This window comes from Thalassophryne amazonica, chromosome 11, assembly GCF_902500255.1.
Source record: "Thalassophryne amazonica chromosome 11, fThaAma1.1, whole genome shotgun sequence".
NCBI lineage: Eukaryota > Metazoa > Chordata > Actinopteri > Batrachoidiformes > Batrachoididae > Thalassophryne > Thalassophryne amazonica.
The window spans coordinates 30,739,426-30,752,996 of NC_047113.1; the positions used below are offsets into that span (position 1 = coordinate 30,739,426).

At 39.0% G+C, this 13,571-nt stretch overlaps 1 protein-coding gene across 8 annotated transcripts in view; it reads right to left on the reverse strand.

The window, feature by feature from the left end:
* LOC117519820 (protocadherin gamma-A11-like) overlaps positions 1-13,571 on the reverse strand; it is a 911,360-nt gene that overhangs the window by 702,414 nt on the left and 195,375 nt on the right. The gene's annotated exons all lie outside the window — the stretch shown is intronic.

Sequence of the window (13,571 nt, forward strand, 5' to 3'; positions counted from 1 at the left end):
TATACAATAATCCCAATAATATAAAATATTATTCAACGTTTGGCTTTGTTATAGCACAATTTATTTCAGAGCTGTATTTTTTTTTTCAAACTTTACCTCTTAGAAAGTCTCATTTTTAGTGATATTTCCCCAGTCCACTCTATATTCTACAATCACCACAGTTCATTAGTCAATCAGGCTTAAACAGGAGAAGTTGCTTCAGTAAGTGGCCTTTTGCACATTATGTATTAAAGGGGACATACTTTGAACCATTTTATCAAGCAAATATGAGTCACCAGGTGTCTTAATGGCACATATTAAATATATATCCAAAAATGAACCAGACCCTGAGAGGATGCATCCTAACAAAAACTCTATTTTATGGCACTGATGGCCTTTAAGTGCCCCCATCCCCACCCATGCTCCCTTAAAAAAAGAAAAAGATAAACCACTGACTACACAGCCGTTCAGAGAAAGTTGCTGGGAAAAGTATCACTATGAAATTAGGAGATTTTTTTAATTCATTAATTCAATCATTTAAACAGTGCCGTTCAAAAATAAAAAAACCCTTAAATAATAAAGTCCCTTCAGCTGCTCCCTTGTTTGCACTCGGGTCACCACAAGGAATCAGAGGTGGATCTGCATGTTGAATTGGCACAAGTTTATGCCAGATGTCCTGCGTGATTCCACATTACATAGAGAAATGTGGCAAGGGTGGGGTTTGAACCACTGAAAGCAAGCACACTAACCACTTTTTCCACCACCCTCCAAAAAAGTTATTTGTGATATTATGACAATAAGAAAGTACCATTCCATAATGAGTTAAAAACTTGTTAAAGTTTCATGTTTCAAAAATTGTTGCCTTTCATTCACACTACAGCATAATTTAGTTTGTAATTTTTCTTGATTTAAATGAGTGAAAGCAATTTTGCATTCCTTAGTGCAATGTGTAAATGCCATGGTTAAACTCTGTGGATTTTTTAAACACATAAATGCAGCTTCATTATAATTCCAGTGAAGCACGATTCCACACATTTACACATGTGAGCAAAACGCATGTTTGCCCCCTAGAGCTATTCTAAGAAAGTAATTTCTCATTCAATTTTGACAATTATTCCTTACTTATAATCAATATGATGCGACCAGACTTTTGCTCGGTTAAAATTTTTCTGGCATTTCCAAAGTTACTAGAAATAGCAACATCTATTTTAGTCCATGAGCCCAGAGTCAGGTTGGACCTCATAGGTACCACTTACAGAATTAATATGTGGAATAGTTTTGTCTTGAATCCTGGCTCCCCAAAGTAATGGTCAAACAAGGTCATTGTCCATTAGATTCTATGACATATGCTACATGTTTATTTATTTAGACATTTATTGAACAAGGACAAATGTATTGAACATTATTTCATATAAAATATAAAACAGATGCCATGCAAGCAGGTTTCTAGCCAAGGATAGTGATCATGTTGTTACATGCCAGCTAAGCATGGCCGGTGGTGTGAACTAACCACATTATCTCAACCAATAATCAGACTCAGACTCACTTTATTGTCACTTGACCCTTACAGGCAGAACAAAATGCAGTTTCTCCAGGTCTTGGTATAGTTAACTAAGACAATTTAACCTAACCTTTGTAAACTTTTGCAATGTACAAAATGTGCACCCCTGTGGCCATAGAATATACTTGTATATACAAGGCACAAGGTCGGCAGCAGCAGCAGCGTTAGAGTATTAAGAAAGTGACAATGTGCATGTTAGTGCAAATGTTCACAGTTCAGTGGTGGATGTTGAACTGTTCAACAGTCTGACAGCATTCGGGTAGAACAGGGGTGGGCAATCATGTGCCATGAAGGGCCGAGACACTGCAGGTTTCCCTTACTACCAATCACCTCAGCAGGTGAGTTCACTGATGATCAGGTGTTTATGTTCAGAGGAGAAGCTCATCAGCAACCCACCTGCCGAGGTGACTGGTTGCAAGGAAAACCTGCAGTGTCTCGGCTCTCACTGCCCACTCCTGGGGTAGAAGCTGTTTTTCAGTCTGGACGTTTTTTCCCGGATGCTGTGCAGCCTCCTTCCAGAGGGAAGGGGTGTAAACAGACCATGCGCAGGGTGGGTGGAGTCTCGGGGGATGCAGGTGGCTCTGTCTCTACATCTGGAGATGTAGAAGTCCCCAATGGGCGGAAAGCTGCATCCAATGGTCCTCTGTGCAGACTTCACCTCCCACTGCAGCGCCTTCTAAATTGCATCACTTTTTTTTTTTTTTTACCAAAATTGGATTCAATTTAGCTTTTGACACATGTACAAACTGAAACTGACCTTTCTTACCATTTTCTTAATTTTTTATTTATTTATTTATTTTCTAATCACATAGCTCGAAATCATTCATAGATAGTTCAGACTATACCTTTTTGGAATCCTATGATCAAACAAATGATGTGGTATACATATCAATATGACTGGAGCATTTTTAAATTTTGAGCCAGTGTAATCCTTCATGACCCCTCACCTGGCTGTATAGCTGCCATCATGGGATGGCTATCATACATTGTTGTGTTGAAGATGGTACACTGAGGCTAGATTGTAAGTCTTGTTTAGGCACCTTAAGTGATACAGACATCTTGCCTGTAGTGCAGCAGATAACAGAATATTTACAGAGGAATCCTTCAGATGGTGATACAAGCACCAAATCTGGCAAAAGTACACCTTACATATTACTCTTTTGAAAAAACTGACGGACCACTTGAATTTTCAATAGGCGTCCACGTAGGGGTCAATTGAAGATTTACATAGGGGTCAAAATATAAAAATGCTCCAGTCATATTGAAAATTATACCACATTATTTGTCTGATAGTAAAGATTCCAAAAAGGTATAGTTTGGACTATCTATGAATGAATTCTATAGAGTTATGTGGTAAAAATAACAAGAATGGTGACAAAGTTCAGTTTCAGTTTGTACAGGGGTCAAAAGTTAGAGTTGCTCCAATTTTGTTCAAAGGTGATACAAATTATTGGTTGATTTTAATAGGGTGTCAAAAAGGAATAGTTTGCACCATGTATCATGCTTAGTTATCACGTTACGGGGTAACATATGTCACATGTCATAGAATTCAATGGACATCAACATTAGTTGACCTTTACTTTAGAGACCAAGCATTCAGCACAGTCAAAACTATTCCATTTATTAATTCAAGTAGCTCAATCAACAATTTGCACCATTTTTTACTAAAACTGGGGCAACTTTAACTTTTGACCCCTGTACAAACTGAAATTGACCTTTGTCACCATTCTTAAGGTTTTTACCCCGTAACTCCATAACATTCAGTCATAAATAGTCCAATCTATACATTTTTGGAATCTTTATGATCAGACAAATAATGTGGTATAGTTTTCAATATGACTGTAGCATTTTTATATTTTAACCCCTGTGTAATTCTTCAACTGACCCCTACATGGCCGCCTATTGAAAATTCAAGTGGTCCATCGTTTTTTTCAAAAGAGCAATGTCTAAGGAGAATTTGTGCTGGATTTGGTGCTTGTATCACCATGTGAAGTATTATTTCAGTTATTTGCTGCACTACTGGGCAATGGACTATTTAAATCTCTTGAGGGACATGAGGATCTCACCATGGCTCTCTTTTGCAGCAGTTTTCATGCTTCATCCTCAGAGACCAGTGCTTTTTAAATGCCTTCCACTTTCTCCCTGCTCACTTGTTTTAGAGGTGGTGTTTCCGAGTGCTCAACTAGCTGTGCACACCTGATCCAATTCAGATGTGAGTGCAGCTGGGATGAATGAAAAAATATGCAGGGCAGCAGTCACTACAGATTGAGTCTTGATGCAGGAAAAAGTAAAGCAGATCTTGTCAGAAGTGCATCAATATGGACCGTTATATATTCAGTTTTTATTATGCTGGTCAGTTCTTAGGCTGTAGATTTAGACTTCTTAAAATATATAATGTCTGGAGACTGATTTTACCAGTAGACGACCACAGCTCACATACAATAAATTATTTTTAAAAACACTGCCAATCAAAAGTTTGCTCATGCTAAGTGGTTCCACACAAGTGTGTTAAGTAACTCAAAATATGGACAGTTGTTATTAAATGGATAAACTGATGCATTTTCCTCAATAATTTTGTGTTTACTCAATGAAAAGCCTTGAGATAACCTGCCAAACAAACATTATTTCTATGAAGTAACACAGCTCATTCAATGACACTTAGAAAAAAATGTACTTGTGGAGTAAATCCAACAAGAAAGGATTCTTTAAAGGTAATAACAGTTCAGTTAATTTTTTATGAGTGTAGAGCGCAGCTGATGAACCAAAACCTGATGGTTTTACTCCAGATTACTCTTGTACTGTGTGACACAGTGTTCTTGAGAAAGACAGTCAACTCCAAACTACCCTGTGTGTGTGGATTAGACAAGATCCAACATAAATTCAACGTTGTGCACCCAATTCTTATTTTTTTAAAGTCAGTATTGATGTATGTTGTATAATCATTCTACCCTGGCAAACAAACAGGTCAAAGGCATCATTAAAAGCCCCAAATTATCGGGAAATTCATGCCCACAGTGAGTGTATGAAAAGTTCCAACCAGATCACATAGATGTAGTATATACCGGATGGGCTAAAAAAACGCATCACTTTCATTTAGATCTGGGATCATTATTGGTAGGCCAAGACAAATCTGTCACATACTATCCGAGCAGAGGCTTGGGAGATTTTTTTTTTTTTTTTTAAAGGTATTTTTCTTTCTCATTTCGAATTACAACCACTTACAAGACATGCTCAATGTGGGCACTATGACTTAGGCTGACCAGATCTGCCTTTATTAACATTTTGGACAGTTCTCTCAGTTCTGAACTTTTTCACAATTCTCCAAGCAGTTGATCTGCCAGGGGCATCCCTTACATTGAAATGATTATAATATGCCCATCTTGTTCTAACGATTAATTTCATCTCAAGGTAGGTTTCCACCAGTTTCCCTCTTTGTTCTGTGGTAAGCGGCCTAGTGGTTCAAACCACTTGTAACATGCATCAAACAAATTCCCTGGATCTCTTCTTTAATGCCTGAAAGAGAGGAAAAGTTAATGTTAAAGATGAAATTTTAGGAATTGTTCATAAGTGCTGCGGGATTTATTATTTTTTTTTCTTGGCCCTCCTTGTAGATGGCTAGAGGTGCAGATGAGCTCGCTGTCTATCTGGGTATACAGTCAGATGAGACCCAAGGTTGTTCTGTAGTGTGGTAGTTGCGGTGACACATGCAAAGCAAAGCAAATATTGGATATTTTACTGTAGCACTGAAAATAATAAATTAGTTTCATCAGTCGCTAATGTTCTGCTATATTAACCTGATGAGGCGTCTTCCCCCCAGTTCATTTTCACTGACAAAATAGTCAAAAGATTATGAACATGCACTCATTTGTAATGTCACAATTAAAAAAAAATAAAAATAAATCAGAAACTATGTCCTATTTCCATACAGCAAGGGAGAATTATTTACTGTTCATATATTTGGGGCTTGCATGCAGCCACACTGTATTGTGTACACCTGATCCTGTCTGGTCTCTGATGTTAAGCAGAGGACGTCCTGAGTAGCACTTGGATAGGAAACCTCTTTGGAAGACCAGAGGCTGTGTGTTTCTCCAGGTAAAACTGGAGTTGTGTCAAGAAGGGGCATCTGGCGTAACATGTGCCAAATCCCAATGTGTGTCTGTACTGGAAATGCTGTGGTGACCCTGAGCAAGAATGTGAGCAGCCGAAAGACAAACCACAATATATTTATGTCTCCCACACAAAACTGGAATCACTAGTTGATTCCAGAATTAAACTAGAGCACTGCGTTTGTAGAGCGCAAACCTACGCCAACACTAGTTTCCAATTCCACAAATTTTTAACTTGGAAAAATTTTCAAGGTCAAAGTCTTGTTAGATGTAGCTTTTCATAAGCTAAAATATAATGCAAAAAATATAGATCAAAAGGGCTGTTAATCAATCAATCAATCAATCAATCAATTTTTTTATATAGCGCCAAATCACAACAAACAGTTGCCCCAAGGCGCTTTATATTGTAAGGCAAGGCCATACAATAATTATGTAAAACCCCAACGGTCAAAACGACCCCCTGTGAGCAAGCACTTGGCTACAGTGGGAAGGAAAAACTCCCTTTTAACAGGAAGAAACCTCCAGCAGAACCAGGCTCAGGGAGGGGCAGTCTTCTGCTGGGACTGGTTGGGGCTGAGGGAGAGAACCAGGAAAAAGACATGCTGTGGAGGGGAGCAGAGATCGATCACTAATGATTAAATGCAGAGTGGTGCATACAGAGCAAAAAGAGAAAGAAACAGTGCATCATGGGAACCCCCCAGCAGTCTACGTCTATAGCAGCATAACTAAGGGATGGTTCAGGGTCACCAGATCCAGCCCTAACTATAAGCTTTAGCAAAAAGGAAAGTTTTAAGCCTAATCTTAAAAGTAGAGAGCGTGTCTGTCTCCCTGATCTGAATTGGGAGCTGGTTCCACAGGAGAGGAGCCTGAAAGCTGAAGGCTCTGCCTCCCATTCTACTCTTACAAACCCTAGGAACTACAAGTAAGCCTGCAGTCTGAGAGCGAAGCGCTCTATTGGGGTGATATGGTACTACGAGGTCCCTAAGATAAGATGGGACCTGATTATTCAAAACCTTATAAGTAAGAAGAAGAATTTTAAATTCTATTCTAGAATTAACAGGAAGCCAATGAAGAGAGGCCAATATGGGTGAGATATGCTCTCTCCTTCTAGTCCCCGTCAGTACTCTAGCTGCAGCATTTTGAATTAACTGAAGGCTTTTTAGGGAACTTTTAGGACAACCTGATAATAATGAATTACAATAGTCCAGCCTAGAGGAAATAAATGCATGAATTAGTTTTTCAGCATCACTCTGAGACAAGACCTTTCTGATTTTAGAGATATTACGTAAATGCAAAAAAGCAGTCCTACATATTTGTTTAATATGTGCTTTGAATGACATATCCTGATCAAAAATGACTCCAAGATTTCTCACAGTATTACTAGAGGTCAGGGTAATGCCATCCACAGTAAGGATCTGGTTAGACACCATGTTTCTAAGATTTATGGGGCCAAGTACAATAACTTCAGTTTTATCTGAGTTTAAAAGCAGGAAATTAGAGGTCATCCATGTCTTTATGTCTATAAGACAATCCTGCAGTTTAGCTAATTGGTGTGTGTCCTCTGGCTTCATGGATAGATAAAGCTGGGTATCATCTGCGTAACAATGAAAATTTAAGCAATACCGTCTAATAATACTGCCTAAGGGAAGCATGTATAAAGTGAATAAAATTGGTCCTAGCACAGAACCTTGTGGAACTCCATAATTAACTTTAGTCTGTGAAGAAGATTCCCCATTTACATGAACAAATTGTAATCTATTAGACAAATATGATTCAAACCACCGCAGCGCAGTGCCTTTAATACCTATGGCATGCTCTAATCTCTGTAATAAAATTTTATGGTCAACAGTATCAAAAGCAGCACTGAGGTCTAACAGAACAAGCACAGAGATGAGTCCACTGTCCGAGGCCATAAGAAGATCATTTGTAACCTTCACTAATGCTGTTTCTGTACTATGATGAATTCTAAAACCTGACTGAAACTCTTCAAATAGACCATTCCTCTGCAGATGATCAGTTAGCTGTTTTACAACTACCCTTTCAAGAATTTTTAAATGTTAAATGTTAAAAAGAATCAAATATCCGGTAATACAGATCAGATGCAGATCAAACTTACTCTATACCTAGAGAGTGCCAGTTTCACAAATGAAACTGATTGAGGCACTTTTGATTGAGATATAATGCAAAATGTACACCAAATTGGCTTTTCAATATTAAATTCGAATGCCTACAACATGTACAGTCTGGATCAGATCTGAATCAAAATATGTTAGGCGATAGTGAGCACCAGTCTGCATCTCTCTTTCCAATATGAGAGTGATTAGGACATGTTGGATTAAAATATAATGTAAAATATATATTAAATAGGGTTTTCAATGTTAAATTTAAATGCCACAAAATCTGTAATCTGGATCAGATCTGGATCAAACATTGTCAGTCAATAAAGGATACCATCCTATATAACACTATCAAATATGAAATAAATTTGATCTTTTTTGACAGTTATAAATGTTTGAAAAATTGTACAATGTAAAAGATAGGTATTTTTCCAATTTTCCAAGCTTTTTCCTGATTTTGCTGTTTGACCTATGACACTGAAAATTGAATCACTTCTTGCCTATCGGGATATGAATCATCAGTAAAAATGTCATCACAACATATGAAAAATTGTGGGCTCCAGGCTGTTCACAAACAGACCATCAAACATAACCTCCTCCAACTTCATTCAGAGGTAAAAAGAAAAAAATGTGGAAAAAATAAGATCTATTTGACAAGTTTCCTTGAAAAATAAAATGTATGTGCATTTTTCCCCCTTTTGTTTGACTGTTTGTTTTTAGACATATAGTACAGGCAAGCATGAAAACAAATCATGGTGGATTTCATTGATTAAATATTTTATTGTACAGTAAATCCTTGTCTAATGAATATTTTCATGATAATTAGGTGTCAAAATAGGGATGTGGTAATGTAAAACTCACCACCACTCCTTCAAAAAAGACAGTATATTCAGCACTAGAAATATATGACTTGTTTTAAAAGGTACACGTCCTATATTTAAAATACCTACTGAAGAAATAATGATCAAATTATTATCAAATTAGTATTATATTTATAACCTTCTCTAACTAGACAGCCCATATATCAGAGGATTTAGTATTGACTTACACCCAAGGATCTTATGAGTTAATCACACTTGGTCAAATGGAAGACAATTATCAAGATGTGATAAATGCTCATCACACGTGGCATTCACATAATTTCCTCTTCTCAATACAGATGTGTTACTTCACCATCCATCTGCACAGGGGTCAAAATAAGTACACTCAACAAAAATATAAACACAACACTTTTGGTTTTGCTCCCATTTTGTATGAGATGAACTCAAAGATCTAAAACTTTTTCCACATACACAATATCACCATTTCCCTCAAATATTGTTCACAAACCAGTCTAAATCTGTCATAGTGAGCACTTCTCCTTTGCTGAGATAATCCATCCCACCTCACAGGTGTGCCATACCAAGATGCTGATTAGACACCATGATTAGTGCACAGGTGTGCCTTAGACTGCCCACCATAAAAAGCCACTCTGAAAGGTGCAGTTTTATCACAGAGCACAATGCCACAGATGTCGCAAGATTTGAGGGAGCGTGCAATTGGCATGTTGACAGCAGGAATGTCAACCAGAGCTGTTGCTCGTGTATTGAATGTTCATTTCTCTACCATAAGCTGTCTCCAAAGGCGTTTCAGAGAATTTGGCAGTACATCCAACCAGCCTCACAACCGCAGACCACGTGTAACCACACCAGCCCAGGACCTCCACATCCAGCATGTTCACCTCCAAGATCGTCTGAGACCAGCCACTCGGACAGCTGCTGAAACAATCGGTTTGCATAACCAAAGGATTTCTGCAGAAACTGTCAGAAACCGTCTCAGGGAAGCTCATCTGCATGCACGTCGTCCTTATCGGGGTCTCGACCTGACTCCAGTTCGTCGTTGTAACCGACTTGAGTGGGCAAATGCTCACATTCGCTGGCGTTTGGCACGTTGGAGAGGTGTTCTCTTCACGGATGAATCCCGGTTCACACTGTTCAGGGCAGATGGCAGACAGCGTGTGTGGCATCGTGTGGGTGAGCGGTTTTCTGATGTCAATGTTGTGGATCGAGTGGCCCATGGTGGCGGTGGGGTTATGGTATGGGTAGGCATCTGTTATGGATGAAGAACACAGGTGCATTTTCTTGATGGCATTTTGAATGCACAGAGATACCGTGACGAGATCCTGAGGTCCATTGTTGTGCCATACATCCAAGAACATCACCTCATGTTGCAGCATGATAATGCACAGCCCCATGTTGCAAGAATCTGTACACAATTCTTGGAAGCTGAAAATGTCCCAGTTCTTGCATGGCCGGCATACTCACCGGACATGTCACCCATTGAGCATGTTTGGGATGCTCTGGACCGGCGTATACGACAGCGTGTACCAGTTCCTGCCAATATCCAGCAACTTCGCACAGCCACTGAAGAGGAGTGGACCAACATTCCACAGGCCACAATTGACAACCTGATCAACTCTATGCGAAGGAGATGTGTTGCACTGCATGAGGCAAATGGTGGTCACACCAGATACTGACTGGTATCCCCCCCAATAAAACAAAACTGCACCTTTCAGAGTGGCCTTTTATTGTGGACAGTCTAAGGCACACCTGTGCACTAATCATGGTGTCTAATCAGCATCTTGATATGGCACACCTGTGAGGTGGGATGGATCATCTCAGCAAAGGAGAAGTGCTCACTATCACAGATTTAGACTGGTTTGTGAACAATATTTCATGGAAATGGTGATATTGTGTATGTGGAAAAAGTTTTAGATCTTTGAGTTCATCTCATACAAAATGGGAGCAAAACCAAAAGTGTTGCATTTATATTTTTGTTGAGTGTAGAAACACAAACACAAAACACATAAGACAGTCTCCAACCACAGACAGACAGATAGACAGATGTGAGAGTATTACGTATATTGACAGCTCAAGTGGATGTCACTCAGGTGTGGAATTAGCAGTGGTGGGCACAGCTAACCAAAAAGTTAGCTTTGATAGCCGCAAATCTGCTAACTGAAAAATGTACTTTTATAATGCTAAACCGATAAACCACAAAAAAAAAAAGTGGAATTGACAGCTAACCACTAACTTTTAGTACTGTCGGCTATCGATAAGCCAGTTTTTAGTTTAAGCACCGCCGAGGCTTCCGAGTAAAAACAAATAAGAAGTCAGAGCTTCTGTCTTATGAAGTCAGATGGCTGTGAGCGCCGTCCTCCTTCAGAAGAGGAGCAGGCCAGCTGCTATTGCTGAAAAAGAGGAGAGGAAAAAAAAAAAAAGCCATTTACCTTCAACATGAAAGGACAGACAGCGTGGAGGAGACTTGAAGCGCAACATACTTTTCACTTATGGTTGTAGTCATAAACAGCTACTTCCGGACAGTTTGTCAATATTAACGGTAACTGTGTCATTTTTACAGAGAGAAAATATCACACATATGATATATCTTTTAAAGGAATGTGCTAAATTCTAAAGTTTTGAGCTTTAACAGACACTTGTCAAAAGGTATTATGAGAAAAATGAGTCTCCTTCACTGGTTTATTTATTTATTTGTAAAAACCAACACACACGTTACTGTAATGTGTGTGTTGGTTTTTAACAATTAAATGTGAATTTGTTAATGTCATTTTTACCTTTTGTAAAAAAAAAAAGGCATTTGCAAAACTGAAAATTCTGTTTGTGAAGTCAGTGCAATTCATGACCAACATGGGCCGCTATTCACACTCCCATCCAGGAGATGGCAGTGTTCAATGCATTTTGACATGGGGGGGGGGGGTGATCGAAAGAGACATCTGGATTTCCCATAATGCTTTTCGGCACATGTGTCTGTTAAAAATGCAAACCTTCCAGAATTTAGTGCATTCCTTTAAGATATGTCATATTTTCTCACATTTGCGCATTTTCTCTCTGTAAAAATGACACAGTTACTGTTAATATCGACCAACTGTCTGAAATTAGTTGTTTATGAGTAAAACCAGAAGTGGAAAGTGTTTTGCACTTCTTGTCTCCTCCACATTGTCTGTCTTTCTGCATGTTGAAAGTAAATGACTTTTTTTTTCCCTTTTGGGTAACAGTTGCCGTTCTCCTCTGCTCTCTTCTGCTGAGGGAGGATTGAGCTCACAACTGTCTATTGCAAAACATGCAACAGATAAGTACTAAAATTTATGTTTTTGACTGTTAAGTTTTAATCACTATACCAGCAAAAAAAAAAGTTATTGGACTGAAAGTTAGTGGAGCTAAATTTAGCGGAAGCTAAGTGGTTCACTGATGGTTTTCAAAATTAGCTGAAAAGCTAATCTGCTAACAAAAAAGTTAGCTTTGCTAATTAGCGGTTAGCAGAACTGTGCCCACAACTGGGAATTAGGTGTGGTATTAGTTTAAAGTGATCTAACTGTGGAGACAGTTTTTATTCATGAAATCTATATGCACTGATAAATCACGTTTACTGGGATGATAACTAAATGTTCTAAATAATTAATGGTGAATAAATTTTGGTTAAGAACACACAGTATTTACTCCCTGATCACAACAACCCGTGCATGAGGTATTTATTAATTTTATTTTATGCCTGCTCAATAGCCTGCCCCGATGAGCTGTAGTTTTTCAATCGTGTGATTTTTTTTTTCTTTTTCAGAACACTAGAGAGCCCCAGGAACACTGATATCAGAAAGGGTGAGGATGAGTGAAAGGATTCACAGAGGGAAGCAGCCTTCAGCAGTTACAGGCATGTGTACTGCACTATTAAGTATGATACACTGATACACCAAACTGGCTATTTCCTGTAGTATTTTATGAATTCCTCCCTGCAGCCATTATTGAGTCTGGAAATATGGGTGTGTTCGTATGTGGGTGAGATGATGGGGGAAGGGTGCAGTGTGAACATGCTCTGTGGTGAGTACCCCAAACCCCCACCGTCTTCCTCTCATTCTGCACAGCTAGCTCTCTTGTCTCCATAGCAACATGATTTCAGGGACATGATGTATGTGTGTGTGCAGAGACTAACACACACACATGGTTTTACTGCAGATTATCTGGTAAGTTCTAATATTGCTACATTTTCATCTGCTCCTTTTGAGTTTTATGCTGCCTTTACATCTTGCTGAATGAATTAGGTCACAGTGCAGTTACAGGCAAAAATGTGCACACACACACACAAACCACACTGCAACATGTATGACATCAAGCAGCCCTGGATTGCAGTTGTTTCACTCATGCATTGGTAATGCAGCTCTGCAACAGCATATTCACACTGACATGGCCACTTTAGCAGCAGCACAACCTCTCATTCCACTCCCAGAGCACTGCAGAGAGGGTGACCTTTGGACTTCGTCATGCACAGTGCACTGTACACCATCAGGGCTGGGTCTCTGGAAGCTAGCTACATCTTTGCTCCACACTCTAAGTCCTGCAACTCCCAAATAGATAACGTTATATTTTTGTTTATGTGAAGAGTAGTACTCATCCGATTTCTGAGTGGAAATGTATATTTTATTCTTTGCTCAGTAACAAATTGGTAGTATTTGTATTATAGTCTTTTTATTTTCATTTTTTTTTACCGGTTTAAATTATTATTATGTGTGTCTATACATGTGCCAAGGATTTGGGCCACTGGTGCTTATTCTCTATTGAAGATCAGCTTTTCTTGATGTGGTGCAGTCAGCCACACCCAGATGCAGCAGGATGGTAAGGAGCCTGAATGTGATAGGACAATAGTGGAGGAAGGGGTGTGTGTGTGTGTGTGTGTGTGTGTGTGTGTGTGTGTGTGTGTGTGTGTGTGTGTGTGTGTGTGTGTGTGTGTGTGTGTGTGTGTGTGTGTGTGTGTGTATTT